A 17,863-nucleotide genomic window follows, 5' to 3' on the forward strand; every position below is an offset into this window, starting at 1 on the left:
TCATTTATGAGACTGAAAATATTCACAATTTACAAAAAATTAATAAAACATTAGCATATGAAATCTAGAGTTATCACTGCCACTTTAACAAAGATATCGGTTAGAATTATTCTTATTTATCTGATGTGGATACATGCAGTTTAATTATATTGGGTAATGACTTGAGTTATTTCCCTTGCATTAGACAGGAGGGAAAAATTGAATGTTTATCTCCATGTATTGAAAAAGATATGCATTATGAACTAAAGTAATTTTTTTAGAAAAACAAAGAAAAATAAATCAATAAAAAGAAATAGAAACCATTGCAAAGTGTAAAGAATCTATTTCCATTCCAAAATATACACGCAATTTTCTAGGATGAAGTCGTTGGAGTTTTCTATTAGATTATTGCAACCATTCATATATTTCACCATTAACAAGTATAAGAAATATTTACTTCTTTACATATAAGTGTCGACAGGAAATTTGTGATTTGGGTTACAATGATTTGAAAGCTACATTGTCCCTATGACTTCCACACACTAATAAATGCTGTCTGTAGCACTAGAACAATTTGTTTGCAACACTGTACACAGTTTACTGGTACTTAAAGTAAACATGTGTACCATATTTGCCGGCCTATAAGTCAATGTGGAGTACAAGTCGAATAAGCAAATTTGGCAAATCTTCCATTCTTCATCCATATAAAAGTCGATGCTGAGTATAAGATGAGGCCAAATAAATACCTCAGAATGTGTTTGTCACTTCGTTTCACACAGCATCATGAATTGTATCCTATCTGTAACTCAGTAACCCTTCTAGTCAGGATCATTATACTGTTGTATGTAACTAAAAGTACCTCATTTGTTTCATATGAAGTATTTTAAATGTATTATGTATTTTTAGCTACATATAATGACGCTGTTGTTTTTTTTGCCCAGGGGGAGAGACAGAGAGAAGGATGCATGTGTAATTCTGTTATGTGTTTAGGCTCGAATAAACAGTAACACAGAAAGAATGAAAACAACAAGCTTTTTAAAATTTAATAAAAATTTTATTTCCCTGGAAAAATCCTGTAAAAATGAAAAAAATAAAAAAAACTTAACGTTTTATTGAATCAAATCCAAAACAAATCCAAGAATAATCCACAAATTAAATTGCAAAAGTCCTAGTAATAAATGTTTTAATAATTTCAAGTTCGAATCCTGATGGAAAATCCAAGATGGATAACGATGACATATGCTGTAGTCTGTACTGTGTTATCTTTTACAGTTTCTTGTAGAAATGCAAATAATGACACTCAGGTGTTCAAAATTCTAATTAAATTTGTAAGCAATTCTTTCCAAAATTTCTGTGTGGGCACTCCTCAAAATATTTCCTGAGAAAAAAGAATTAATCCTTTTGAAATCCAACTGATCTGAAGAAAATAATAACTCAAAATCTGGCTATAACAAAATAACTTGACATCAGTGTAAAAAGCCCAAAACTGAGAAATCTCTCTTTACACATCTCTATTAAAACTAACAGATGCATAGTAATGGAAAAACCGGAAGTATGAAATCAAAAGGGGGGGGACGTGATCTTGTTTATATCATGTACACCAAAAACCAACCATTTTACTCCAAGAAATAAATAATTTTAAAAAACTGTTTACATCTTAACCCTTAACCTCATGCAAGCATCTTTGGATGCCTCCACTCCATTCGCATGGAAGCGCCTTTTGACGCCTCTACTCCATTTGCATGGAAGCGCCTTTTGATGCCTGCTGTAAACATCAGTCATTTTGAGCTGGTTTTCGTAGTGCCACCTTAGGGGAAAAAAAACATTAGATACTACATTCATTTCTGCGAATGACAATTACGTCAAATCGCATGATCACTGTTTATGCACTGGTCGATATCAGCTATTTAAAGTAACTGGGTCGTAATCTCCACTCTCCAAAATGGCGGTCATGGATTTCATTCAGTACTTACGAAGTTTTCACGATTAGAATCACAACTATGAAAGATTCAATAACTTAGGGAAAGGCTCTGATATTGATGTAGGGAGCAATTAGTTTTTATAAATTATCAAATTCAGATGACTTAGTGATGTAGACACAGACGAAAAACATGTAAATTTCGAGTATGGGAAATGGCAGCTACGGTTGGTCACGCGGCCTCACTGACATGACAGTGAACGAGTTCTCTCAAGATTTTTAAGCTTATAAAAAAAAATTCCGTTAAAAATAATTACACAGCTATAACAATCGGACTTTACTCTTAAATTTTTCCTCATATAATAGATGTGTACCAAAAATGTTAAATGGTTAAAATTGCTGTTAAACGTAACATACACTAAACTGCTTAACAGTTCACAGGCAGGCGTATGCAGTCTACTAGGTAACAGGTGTTCTATTTATAGCACGCTGCATTTTGTCACTATGAGGTAAAGGGTTAAATCATGTAGTCCCAACATGACTTTGGAAACAACCAATCATTTTAAAATAAAATAGAACTTGTTTACGAAGGTTGTTACAATTTCTGAAACAAGGTCAGGATTTAGATCAACACCTGGTGTTTATAACCTAACAGTCAAGGTCAATCTATTTTCTGAAAAAGTATCATCTCTAGTGAATAAATTTACATTATAATAGCATATAATAGAATACAAATATTTATCCTGACAAACAACTAAATTAAAATAAATATGAATTAAACAGATATACGTAACAATTCTATCACATTTTTCTTCTTGCACCTCGTGATCAAAATAAAATATGGTCCAATATATGAGAGAGAGAGTTCAGCTCTTCTAGTTTTTTTTTTTTACCTTATTGCCCCATGTTGCTAAAGCTTTTTACAAAAGAAAAAAAATTAATAAATAAAACAGTAAATGCAAACTATGAAAATAAATACCAAACTCCTTCACGGTTTAAATATTCACAATAGTTATATTCATAGAGACTCCATGAGGTTAAATCCCAAAAATGACCATTCTGCATGCTGTCTAATTTTCTTTGCAAGCATAATGATCTCATCATTCCCAACAAATAAGATTTTTTTAAAGTGCATGTACTCTTCCTGTACTTAGATGGCAATTGTTCTTTATTTTGTTCCTGCTAGGTTTACTTTAAATGGATGTATGTTCCATCTGCAAATTAAAAAATGTCACTGACTGAGAAATTTACACGAGTAACCACCTGGCATTCCTTTCATTGTATGGTATGGTATTCATGATACCCTTGGGAAGCCTCATGTCCCTATTGGTAGCCTCACTAATCTAATCTGGTCTGCCAAATCATAACCTCAAACAGGTGTCAGCTTGAAATGACTGAACACAGCTGTAGCATATTTAATTAGAATGTAAATACCAATACAAAGTCATGTGATTCTTTTAATAATGGAAGTGAAAACAACATTAGAAGGAATTGCTTACCAAGTGATATTAATTGATACTGGAATATGGTACTGCACTTGTACAAGAGTAAGCTCAGTCATCAGGTAAATGAACAATATAGATTTACAATCGCGAAGACATCTCTGTCTGTCTGTCAATGGAACATACATTTTATTTGATCATTATGTGGAAGAAGAAAATTGTGATGGAATATGCCTTTGTCACGGTTATTCATCTTCTAACTTGTCAATTCTAATGCACATATATGTAATCAAATGTATCTAATGTAAATTAAAAACAAAATACATTACTGGTGCATGATGGTTTTGCATAGTTACATCTGATCCATGTTAATTTTTAATACTGATGATCATGTAATTGTTTAAAATGCTCACTGTGCGATCCTAAATTTTTCATACACAATTTCTTCCCCAAAATGAAATATTTTTTACTCATTATTTTTCGTACTCTTGGAGAATTATTTTCCATACAAAAATTACAATCAAGCAATTTAGATGACATAATCCATGATTAAGTCAATTCAGTGTATAAGATGAAGCGAAGATTTTCTGGTCAAAAAGTATTGTGTTATAGGCTGGCAAATATGGTATGTACACATTTAATATTATGATTCAAAATTAAATCTTTTGTTTACCAACTGTGGTACATCATAGACAAATAATTTTTTCCAACTGAAATGGTTTTAACAATCAAGCAGCCCCTCCATGCCACTATAACCAACTATTAATTAACAACAAATTCTTTGAATTGTACAAAAAATTTCCCATATAAAAGCCTTATTGTTCACCTGAGAATAAAAAGTTGATAATGTGGAAAGTATAAACATTTTGGATTGCTGATTAACAAATGTTCCCCAAGTTAAAATCTAAGCAAAGTCTAAAATCTGCATATATCCACACTCAGGTTTTCTCATCACTGTTTTCCAGTGACATTAACTCTGGCTTCAGAACACTATTCACCTATTTATTATCTTCTGGCCAGTTCATCTTTTCCAAAAATATATTGCTCTTCTCCTCTGAAAAGTAAAATGTTTGCTATTTACATAATCATTTTCTTCATGAATTCCTTTTAACCTAAAGTATTCTGATTATTACTGACCACCGAGACTGAACAAAAATGTATGTTATCTGATTGGTAAATGCCTAATGCAACTGATCCAGTTTTAGTTAAGTTCGAGTACCTGAACGGTTTTATTCTTGCTGCCTATTTACACCCACAGAAAGTTAAACAAGTTTTGAATAGTTTTATTCTTGCTGCATGATTTAAAACCATACAGAATAAAAAACAGAACTTGATTTTTTTATGCTGCCCAATATGCATACATACAGATTACAAAATGAATACTGGAATGGTTTTATTCTTGCTGCCTGATTTATGTCCATACAGAGTATAAAACAAGAGTACTGGAATGGTTTCATTCTTGGTGCCTGATTTACAACCATACAGAGTATAAAACAAGAGTACTGGAATGGTTTTATTCTTGCTGCCTGATTTATGTCCATACAGAGTATATAACAAGAGTACTGGAAAGGTTTTATTCTTGGTGCCTGATTTACAACCATACAGAGTATAAAACAAGAGTACTGGAATGGTTTTATTCTTGCTGCCTGATTTACACTTGTACAGAGTAAAAAACAACAGTACTGGGATGGTTTTATTCTTGGTGCCTGATTTACAACCATATAGAGTATAAAACAAGAGTACTGGAATGGTTTTATTCTTGCTGCCTGATTTATGTCCATACAGAGTATATAACAAGAGTACTGGAAAGGTTTTATTCTTGGTGCCTGATTTACAACCATACAGAGTATAAAACAAGAGTACTGGAATGGTTTTATTCTTGGTGCCTGATTTACAACCATACAGAGTTAAAAACAAGAGTACTGGAATGGTTTTATACTTGTTGCCTGATTTACAACCACACAGAGCATAAAACAAGAGTACTGGAATGGTTTTATACTTGTTGCCTGATTTACAACCATACAGAGTATAAAACAAGAGTACTGGAATGGTTTTATTCTTGTTGCCTGATTTACAACCATACAGAATATAAAACAAGAGTACTGGAATGGTTTTATACTTGTTCCCTGATTTATGTCCATACAGAGTATAAAACAAGAGTACCGGAATGGTTTTATTCTTGTTGCCTGATTTACAACCATACAGAGTGCAAAACAAGAGTACTGGAAAGGTTTTTATTTTTGGTACCTGATTTAAATCCATACAGAACATAAATACAAGTATAAAACAAACTATAAATGTCAGAGCACATATCTGGATTCTTTGATCAAAGCACTGTTGTAAAATGTGTGACATTGGCTGAAAGGGCATAAGGTTGAATTGGTATGTTGTAAAATGAATTGTCCAACTGTCATAATGATTCTTCTCAAATTGAGAACAAAATCTATCAAGTGACATGACACAAAAATTGAGAAAAAAACCTTTGGCCTAAAAGTTTAACACATATTTTCTGTACAACCTTGAAAACATCTACTGTGCAATACAAGTGATGATTTTTATCCTCAGTGGTGGTACATTTATCTTACTTCATATGGTACAGTACTTGGCTTCAAATTACAAGTGTGTACATAAGGTGAGAATAATAACCTTGTGTTGAATAATTTATGTGTGATGTACTGTTAGAAAAGATACTCAACCCACTTTCTAGTTCTTCCTGAATAGCCCTAAATTGAAACCAAAACTGTTCTGGCATTTACTTTGTGATAATAACTGTCATTATAAACAAGTGATTATAACATGTTTCATATTCGATATTGGGGAGTATTAATTACCATTATCCACTGGGATTTCAGTGCTGTCTTTTTAACTAGATATTCATGGGAATTATAAAAGTAACCTGTGTTCTAAAGGAAGCCATACACTAATGTCCATGAGAATTATATAAGTGACCTTTATTCTAAATTAGGCCTTGTATGAAATGTTCATGGGAATGATACAAATTACCTGTGTTTCAAATCAGGCCTTATACCAATTGTTTATGGGGACCACACAATTGATCTGTGTTCCAAATCAGTTCTTATACTAAATGGTGATGGGACCATACAAGTGACCCATGTTTCAAATTAGGCTTTGTAAGAAATGTCCATGGGAACCATACAAATGACCTGTGTTCCAAATCAGGCCTTATACCAATTGTTTATGGGACCACACAATTGATCTGTGTTCCAAATCAGGTCTTATACTAACTGCTGATGGGGTCCATACAAGTGACCCATATTTCAAATTAGGCCTTGTAAGAAATGTTCATGGGAACCATACAAATGACCTGTGTTCCAAATCAGGCCTTATGCCAATTGTTTATTGAGACTACACAATTGAAAGTGACCCATGTTTCAAAATTAGGCCTTGTATGAAATGTTCATGGGAACCATACAAATGACATGTGTTCCAAATCAGGCCTTATACCAATTATTTATGGGGACCACACAATTGACCTGTGTTACAAAATCAGGTGTTATACTAGTTGTTGATGGGAACCATACAGGTGACCCATGTTTCAAATTAGGCCTTGTAAGAAATGTTCATGGGAACCATATAAATAACCTGTGTTCCAAATCAGGCCTTATACCAATTGTTTATGGGGACCACACAATTGATCTGTGTTCCAAATCAGGTCTTATACTAATTGCTGATGGGGACCATACAAGTGACCCATATTTCAAATTAGGCCTTGTAAGACATGTTCATGGGAACCATATAAATAACCTGTGTTCCAAATCAGGCCTTATACCAATTGTTTATGGGGACCACACAATTGATTTGTGTTCCAAATCAGGTATACTAATTGCTGATGGGAACCATACAAGTGACACATGTTTCAAATTAAGCCTTGTAAGAAAAGTTCATGGGAACCATACAAATGACCTGTGTTCCAAATCAGGCCTTATACCAATTGTTTATGGGGGCCACACAGTTGATCTGTGTTCCAAATCAGTTCTTATACTAAATGGTGATGGGACCATACAAGTGACCCATGTTTCAAATCAGGCCTTGTATGAAACATTCATGGGAACCATAAAAATTGCATGTTTTCCAAATCAGGCCTAATACCAATTGTTTATGGGGACCATAAAAGTGACTGTGTTCCAAATCAGGCATTACACCGATGTATGTTTCAACACACCTTTGTCATAACAGTGAGCAATGCATAAACAATAGGATATTTAATTAAAGCTGCACTGTATAATTGGTTATAAGTGGACAAGAATTAAAAGGAAATGAAACAATTTAAGTGAAAGTAATTGAACAAAATTTGTTATTTAACTGGATCCAAGACAAGTTCTGTTTGAGGTACACTGACATGATGATCCATGACAATTCATGTCTGAAAGTAAATAGACTTGTATCAGAATCATCTCATTCCAATGTTTCTGCATGATGTAATACCCACAACTAAGGCAATACAACTCAGAAATAAACATAAATTACTGCCAACCACCCACCCCAAATTTTTTCCCTCCAATTTCCTATGAACAGATAAGTATTTATAATCAGTACATACATCAGCCAAATACAATGTTCCTATGAAGCCTCTGTAACAAGCATTTGGATTGGTTAAAATTACATTATGTAATGCAGAAAACTTTAAGGTCCTAGTTCATAAAATCAGAAAGGAACTACTTAGGTATGGATGCAACATTTGTGCTTGATTTAACAATATTTGTAAAAAAAATGGTTCAACTATAGTCCCTTTTGAGATTCATTATTATATTTACTACTAGCTGTAATTATACAAAAATTGAATTTCATATTTTACTTGAATCATGAAGTCATAAAGCTTGAAAATTAATTACACACAATGCATACATATCTTTGCTACAAGCATTCATGCAGTGAATAATCAATCTTCAAGCTTTATGACTTCATGAATCCTGTAAAATATTAGATTCACTTCTTAGATAACATTAAATGAGGAATAAGAGTGCATCACTGAGTATGTGTCAAAGAAACGGAGCTAAACGTAAACACTCAACAAAATCAGCAATGCATTTAACCTACTATTGCTAGCAATCTCCCAACATGAATAGTTGAATATATGTATCTTATGCTATGACTTACTGCAGATATACAGAAGAAATACACAATGATACTTATGTTGAAAACAATTTTAATACCGACCTTTTAAATGCAAATATTTGTATCATCCCCATGATCTGCAGGTAAGACAATTAGAGATCCTGAGAAATTGTGGAAGCAGGGGATCAGTCTATTACCTTTCTGCCCCCAAAAATATTTCCATCTATCACCTAGAGCAAAAGAAAATTATGAAAACATGAGGTTAAATACAAATAATCAAAAGGTGGAATCAATAAATAGTACTATCAGGTGGAGCCTACCCATAAATAAATGTGGTGTTCACCAGGCTTTCTCATGGCAGGGCTCATAGTGAAATCCACAGTAAACATAATGGGATCTACAAGCACATGTCAAGTTGTCTTCGTCAGTAGGCTCTAAAACAGCCTCCGCAAGTTCAGGTGCTGTCCAATTGAAAAAGGAACATATTTATAATGCTAAGTCTCAAATGTATACAAGTCCCTTTGTGCTTTACTGCATCAAAGAATTTCCAGAAATTCAAGCTAAACCCATATTGTTCCTTTTAACTACCGAGTGTTCAAACCATCTGTAATATTATTCAGTTAAAAAAAAGATTTAAAATCAAGCTGCTGTGTTGGGTTGGTACCATTTTCATTTAGGAACATGTTGACATCATTTTGGTAAAAACCTCTTGTCTATATTAAGATTTTTGGGGATTAGTGATACAATATTTTTAATGCAAGCATTATGGCAGCCATATTGGATGTACAATTGTCAATATTTTATTTAGGACAAGCTCAACATCATAAGTAGTCTATTTTTTACATGCTAAGAGAGCCATCCATTTTGGAGGAGTAGATACAATATTTTCAAGATGGCCAGTCATTTAAAGCCCAGGTCAAAATGACTTTTCATACTGCAGCAGCGATAACAAGAATTTCAAGATGGCCACTGTGGAGGCCATATTGGATGTCAAATCATCACTATTTTCAGTGCACTATGTTCATTTATGACTAACTAGACGTCATAAAAAATGTTTCAGTGAAACCTCAAGCTGATATTGCCATTCATTCAGAAGCAGTGATAACAAGATTTTTAATGTCTATTGTGATGGCCATATTGGATGTCTTTGGGCTATCATTTTCACTTAGGACCATAAACCACATGTTTATTTGACCGTTCTTTTAGGAGTAGTGTTAGCAAGATTTTCAAGGTGGCCACCACTGGACATCAGATAGCCACAACAACAGGGCATTATGAGATCTTTCAGTACAATGCCCCATGTCGATATAACCATCCTTACAGGAAGATTTTTCTTTTCTTAGAGTTTGAATAAAATGCCTTGTACCAAGTTTATTATGACAAAGGTGTGAACTGTTATAAATTCTGACATCAGGGCCAAATCTGGTCATTTTATCAGCTTGAAATACACAATGTAGGATAGTCTATATGGTCCTTCATAGGTGTACATGCCATCATTCCATTTCACTATAACTTTAGCATATTCAAAATAATCTAACATGTTTATTGAATTTTAATAAATTTTCAAATATTAATTTAAGATTATTCCAAATGTCGCCCACAGACCACATCAGCTGGTAATACTTTGCCTTGGGCCTAAGCATCACACTTATAAGCATTATACGTTTTAATGCATAAGTCAGCCTTGATCCATAACACCTGCAGTCTACATCTATGGAATTCCTCTTTATTTACAATGGTGTTGATTTCTATCAATTGCAAAAATAACCTAAATCAATTATTCACTTAGCTGCAGTAATGTAAATCCAAATATTTTGGCATGCATGACATGAAATTATCAGACTCCTTAAGTGACATGCACGCCATTATTTCCTGTTTTGCTATAATACAAATTATTTCCTTACTTTTTAAACAATTTTGTTATTTCAAAGTTTTATTTCAATTCAAAGAAATATTATTTCATTATTTAAAAATATTTCAACACTTAAATGAAATATTAATACATTATTAATAAATCTAAATATTATTTTGTTATTTTGGTATATTTTATCTCAAGAAACAATAGTTGGTTGTTGTTGTTGTTGATGTAGGGCTTAACGCCATTTTTCAGCAATCAATAGGCTATAAATGGCAGCCAGTATTCATGGTGGAGAAAGAACCCGGGAAAACCCCGGAAAGAACCACTGACCCACGAGAAGCTACTGGCAAGCTTTCTCACATACCTACATTGGCTGAATCCAAAATTCGAACCGGTGCAGACAGATGAGATGGCAGTGATCCGTAGCGGAGAGCGCTTTAGACCACTCGGCCACTCAGGGCCCAACAATATTTGGAAATAACAAATCAATGTGTCATTTTATATTTAATGGTATTTTTTATATAAAAATAATTCAAGTACCCATTGTAAATGAAAAAGAATCACCTCCAAAGCATTCTGTGGGTATACAGAGGGTTATGTTGGGTCAGGATTTTGACTTAGGTGTGTGTCGGCTAAGGGGAGTCAGTGAAGACAGATTTGGCACCATGAACCTGATGACATATTGAAATTGATAGAAAGCAAACAAAATACAATCACTCTGAAAAAGACACTCTTTTATGTAAGGACTGTAACAGAACTGATAAAAAAAGAAATTTAGAAATTTACATGAAACCCACCCATCTCAATTGGATCAGCTCCTGACCGGTTTTATACTCATTGTAAGGAAGAAGATGGATCTGAGTTTGAACCTTACATTTTAAAGAAGTATCATCTACTCCCTTGGTCACCACCTAAAAATAAAGAAATATTCAAGTATAATCATGAGTTGACATTGCACAAATTTTAATTTAACCAGAAATGCTCTAAGAGATTTATAATCTAACAGACAAGGAAATGATCCCCATCACAGTCAGCCAATCATGGACGAAGAAATAATGACTTTGCATCAAACAAAAACCTGATGGACATGGAAACAAATAAATCCACTGTAATACAATGTGGATTATTGTTGTTGTTGGGTTTAACACCATTTTTCAGCACACGATAGGCTATACAAGGTGGCTAGTATTAATGGTGGAGGAAGAGCTCAGGAAAACCCAGGAAAGAACCACCGACCCACGAGAAGCTACTGGCAAGCTTTCTCAAACCAGCGCAGACAGGTGAGATGACAGTGATCCATAACAGGGAGCGCTTTAGACCACTTAGCCACTCGGGGCCCCTCAGTGTGGATTAACAGCTTTGCATTTTAGTTTGAGAGGAGGGACTGAACATTACAATTTGAAACTGGGGAATGTTAAACTGAAAACAAGATATGATTGTCCAGAAGAACCTTGAAAAACAGAAAAAACAAGAACAATGTGAACGACATAAGGGTCATTAATCCTAAACCGTATAAAAACAAAGACAACTATTAGTAAGATCTTTCTTATTCAAAGGTAAACAGTGCTAAGACCAGCAGAATTTTTTTAAACAGAAAATTCCTTTTATATTGTACCAAATGTTGATCACAGCTACAAAACTGAACTGCCTTAGAAAATAAGTTGTTGGAGTCAACACAACTACAAACCCAAAATGGTTTAGGAAACAAGTTGTTTGCAAAACAAATTGGGATGCATGAGGAAACGAATAAACAACAGCAAACATGACACTGGGAAAGAAATTGATAAACACCAGTAGCAGAAATTATCCAATTCAAAAGTTATGAGACAAACTCATTCACCCAACTGATATCATGCAAATTTCCAGCCACAGAATCATACAGTTCATAAGTAGCAACTTAAACATCAGTCACAAACCACAATATACACTGAAACTAATTGTTGATGATTTTATTATTGTGATTTATTTTTGTCTTTAATTTTGTTATAACAGTATAGATTTTAAACAAATTATTAAAAATATTTTCATTTTAGTGTGATGTTATATATGGCCAGGAATTAATTTTGAAGTGAGGGACTCGAGTTCATGCCAGGGACTCTCAGAAATAGCCTGGGGACTCTTGAGTTCCATGATTAAAGAGTCAATATCTCCTCATCCTGAAACTCTGTTGACAGCCCTGCACACTCCAATTACCTGATCAACATGAACCACCCGAGTAATGCAAACTCCCACCACAGCAACATATAGATTTCAAAATGCACTGCATCTTTTCAAAATATGCTATATACAGCAGAATCATATCATCAGCAATACATTCTATGTATCAAATATCACCATACAGAATCATAAATTCTATGTATGAAATATCACCATACGGAATCATAAATTCTATGTATCAGATATCACCATACGGAATCATACATTCTATGGATCAAATATCATCATACAGAATCATACATTCTATGGATCAAAAATCACCATACAGAATCACACATTCTATGGATCAAATATCACCATACGGAATCACACATTCTATGGATCAAATATCACCATACAGAATCATACATTCTATGTATCAAATATCACCATACGGAATCATACATTCTATGTATCAAATATCACCATACGGAATCATACATTCTATGGATGAAATATCACCATACGGAATCATACATTCTATGTATCAAATATCACCATACGGAATCATACATTCCATGGATCAGATATCACCATACGGAATCATACATTCTATGGATCAAATATCACCATACGGAATCATACATTCTATGGATCAAATAACACCATACGGAACCATACATTCTGTGGATCAAATATCACCATACAGAATCATACATTCTATGGATCAAATATCACCATACAGAATCATAAATTCTATGTATCAAATATCACCATACAGAATCATACATGCTATGTATCAAATATCACCATACAGAATCATACATGCTATGTATCAAATATCACCATACAGAATCATACATGCTATGTATCAAATATCACCATACAGAATCATACATTATATGTATCAGATATCAGCATACAGAATCATACATTATATGGATCAAATATCACCATACAGAATCATACATGCTATATATCATAATATCACCATACAGAATCATACATTCTATGGATCAAATATCACCATACAGAATCACACATTCTATGGATCAAATATCACCATACAGAATATGTTTGGTATGAACCCTCCCGCAAAACAACATAAATGAAATTCCTAACTTTGTCAAATGGAAATGAAACTTTGCCAACTGTTTGGAACAGCTGGTTTCTCATACACAGACACCACAACTGCAACATACAAGAAATAAAGAAAAGTGATACTGACAGTCACTAGGAAGAGAGATATATGGACAGTTACAAAATGAATGAACTGTAATTAGCTTTCAGTGTGTTTAATTACATCTCATTCTTTCATTATTTTTAAGTTTCACTGATGTGATGCCTTTAGTTCAATGCAAATGATCACATTGTTCACGACATGGAATTTGAATGTTTGCATTTAAATCGTGAATAAACTTTTATCATTAAATGTCAGGGATGTATGCTCATTTTATTTACTAAATATAAAAATAAACCTATAGTAATTAATGTGCATGAAGTTTAAGTAAACGTTTGAGTCACTAAAGAATGGCTCGCACGGTTTCATACATCTGAGAGGGTGTTGAGATGAGTCTGCTCTCTTGACATTGCAAAGATTATGGCCATTTGTTTTCTCTCTTTAAAATGTAAAATACATTTCAATCATACATAGTTTAAATAAAATATATGTATAGTATGTATACTGTATTGTTGATATACAACTCATTTCCATTTAATAACAAATTTACACAACTACTGGTACATTAAAGCTACAGTACACATAGCAAACAGTATGTATGTATGCATGTATGTATGTGCATTTGTGTGCATGTATGTATGCATGTATGTGCATTTGTATGTATGTATGTATGTATGTATGTCTGCATGTGCATTTGTATGTATGTATGTATGTATGTATGTATGTGTGTGTATGTATGTATGTATGTATGTATCGATCTACCTATCTATATATCTATCTATGTATATATCTATCTGTCTGTCTGTCTGTCTTGAGAATGACTATTATCATCTAGGTAGAAAACTGAATTCTCCCCAACACTCAAACCAGGGTGCACATGTTATGGCAATAAACAATTTTAAAACACTGTAGTCATATTTATCAAGTCAATCAGAATTACTTTGGAAGTAACTCTTAAATCCACATAACCACTGTATCTTACCACTAGGAAGATATGAATAATTGCAGCATCAATTAATTTTAATTAGGATCTGTTTAATTACCTATTACTCATTGATTTGGCATGCATTGTATCTTAATGGTCAAACTCTCACTGTTCATGACACAGAAAACTGCAAAATGAATGTTTGCATTTACATCATTAGAATACTTTCAATATTAAATGTCTGCTGTGTTTGATTATTCCATCTGTTTTTAATATAACAATAAACCAATGGGACCACTATCATAGCAAAAATGCATTCCATTTCAGTGTCGATAACTACAAAAGGTGGTAATGGGATAGGAAAATAGTTTCTAGGGAGGCTCTACCTTACTGAACAATGGTGCTAATCGCTCTCATGAAGACCTAATCCATGTCTTTCAGGTGCTTTATATCAGTGTGGTGAGATGAATTAACCTTAGTCACTTATGGCGGCATACACACATATCCTTATGAAACTTTGCTCTCACCACTGGACTACTGGAGACCTTCCAAACTGATCCAGCTCTAACACTTTGTTCCAGATACCAGACTAGACCTGAAAAGATACAACATGTTTCACTTAATGCTAGAAAACAGTAAGATGTAGGTAAATGAAGTTAAAATGTGTTAGATATTGTCATTTCAAAATAACATTAAGGTTGCAAGCATGGGACAAAATAGTAAACCTGAGAGAATGACACTCACCCAAAATTATATGAGGCTTCTAGAAGCATATTTAGCCATTTATAGGTTAAATAACTAATCAGGTAGTCTATGTATCATAAAGTTTAAGGAAATATTGGGATGGTGAGGTTTGATCATTTCTGTAAACATTAGTACATACCAGTATACAGGAAAGTCAAGTGACAATGTACTAAATTAAAATATATTACTATAAGCAATCTTATTCATGAGGGAAATAACAATTTTGGTTATTGCAAGTGAATACGGCCAATTTATATGTTGCCACACAGATTAACTATAGTTACCAAATAGATCCTATATCCTCAAATGAAAGTGAAATTATGATCCCCAAAACTTGTAAACCAGGATGGAAATTTGCATATGTGGGACATATACAATATACTTGTTAAGATCAAATGTGCAAACATAATTCAAATGATCTGTTTCAACATTTTTAGTGTATTTTCAAGAGTGTTGGTTACCAATTCCTAAGCTCAATGATTCAGTGGAATCAGATATCAGCTGATGCTTCAATACCGCATTCTGTCAAAGTACTAAATCGAAATATGTTACCATACAAAGGCATATTCATGATGAAAATAACATTTTGGGATATTTTCAGTGCACACAGCCAGAAATGTGCCTTACAGATTCATTATAGGTACAATGTCAGCCTATATGATGTACTGAATGTGAACTTTTGATCCCAAACATTCTAAAATATATGGATATTTGTTCATGTGGGATATGTAACCATGTTAAGATCAGTTGTACAAAAGTCACATTCAAATAATCTGTTTGAATATTTCTTATGTAATCTTTAGAGTGTCAGTTAACAAATATTATTAGTAATTAATAATGCATAAAGCTAGATGGATCATTAGAATTCCCATAACATCATATAGGCCACAATGCCGCACTACACCAATCAATATCTTAACCAAACTGAACAATAAAATGGAATGCATCTTGTGCTTAACTTACATCATTTTGCTATTTTCTTACATCCAAGGGTAACTATACCTGGAGAAAGTATATTTTATCTCTTTGACCTGTATTTCATTCTCTGACAGCTTAAAATGATTTAGTAGAGAACTTGAGTAGGTTCTAGTATAAAGTTTTCATTTCTGTCCTCTCACTAAATACCCTATAACTATGTTAATAAACAATTACTGAAAGCTATACAAGTTACTCAGGAAGTCACCCCATCATAAACACATAAAATAACTGCTTGGACCACAAACAAATAGTCTGAATGACCAATGCAAACTATAATTTTCTCTTCGTGCATTTTAAATGATGGTCTCAATTTGACTTCAAAATAAATTTTCTGTGACAACATTTGACAAATTTTCATCATTGCAGCTTGTATATGGTGTAGGAATACATATATGCGGATATCATTTAACATAATTCTCAATAAATATTATATATGTGCATTTTGGGGGGAAACATTTAACAAAGACTTAGTTTCATTAAATTATCAAAATGAAAATTAATTTTCTTAAAATTCATTCTTATATGTTCAAGGTTAATAAACATATTACAATTTCACTATGTCTATCATTAATAATAAAAAATTTATACCAATTTAAACTTTAATCAAATACTGCAATGACAGGACCCAGAACACAAGTAATTTTACTATATAAATCTCTACATTTGTTTCTCAGTACTGAACTTTCCACTGTGTGACAATCAATACAAATCATATCTTAGTCTAAAATACCTTCAAAGATGACTTCGTGGTGGAGTTCTTGTCATAGGTTCATCGGCATTTTATTAGAGGCTGGATTGTAAACTAACCAACATGTAATGGAACAAAGATTTCACATCTGGATCATCACCAAGACCTTATTAATCATTGCACACTGTCGAGGAAACACACACAGACAACCACACCATAAGCTCATATTCTAAAGATTAAACAATTGCCTTTAAATCCATACCAAGAATGCCTAAATCTAACTCCTGTATCACCACCAAAAGGAGACAGGAAAAAATGCTCTAAAACTAGACTGGGTCTGCATTCGTGGGTACTGAACTGGAACTATTAATTGTGATCTGTGCCCATCTGTTCAAAGAGAAAAAGAAGAGTTATCTCCCCATTACATGTAAATTTTCATACACATACAGAGAGCAAGTCAAAATGACATTGAATGTCGCCATCCATTTCAATTTCCCACCTGACCAAATCAGTGTGAAATGAATGATACGTGAGTAAAGTCGAACCATATGTAAACTAAACAGAACAGTGTGATAATGTTCTTGGTCACTTGCAGTCAAAGGCAGATGCTTGAGGTATGACAGAACCAATTGTACAACCTCAGGTGGACGGAGCTTAAGGTGTAGGAACATTGCATTCAGAAATAAACAACAAAGCTAACTGTGATTGGTGCAGTGTGTAAGAGTTGTACTTTCTAGTAGGCTTTAAAAACGTCGAGTCTCTTGGCAATATTTGAGATTATGTTAATTCATATCTAGATCGTATTTTGTATTTTTTTAGATTTTTTTTAATCGTGGTACACATGACCACAGGGCCTTGTTACAAAGAAAATCAAGGGATGGGGGTTCAGGTTAGAACCCACATGCCTTGATTTTCTTTGTAACAAGCCCCTGTGCACAT

At 33.4% G+C, this 17,863-nt stretch overlaps 1 long non-coding RNA gene across 1 annotated transcript; it reads right to left on the bottom strand.

Annotated features, from left to right (window-relative positions):
• Window positions 1-1,020: 1,020 nt before the first annotated feature.
• LOC149774805 (uncharacterized) lies at window positions 1,021-17,208 on the bottom strand (the record flags this gene model as incomplete). The annotated part of the gene is made up of 4 exons (XR_016416779.1): window positions 1,021-8,645; window positions 11,071-11,184; window positions 15,042-15,109; window positions 17,187-17,208. It is a non-coding gene; the product is annotated as an uncharacterized LOC149774805 (long non-coding RNA).
• Between the last annotated feature and the right edge of the window lie 655 nt (window positions 17,209-17,863).

This window comes from Sinohyriopsis cumingii, unplaced genomic scaffold (assembly GCF_028554795.1).
Source record: "Sinohyriopsis cumingii isolate HCF-2022 unplaced genomic scaffold, ASM2855479v2 utg000160l, whole genome shotgun sequence".
Lineage (NCBI taxonomy): Eukaryota > Metazoa > Mollusca > Bivalvia > Unionida > Unionidae > Sinohyriopsis > Sinohyriopsis cumingii.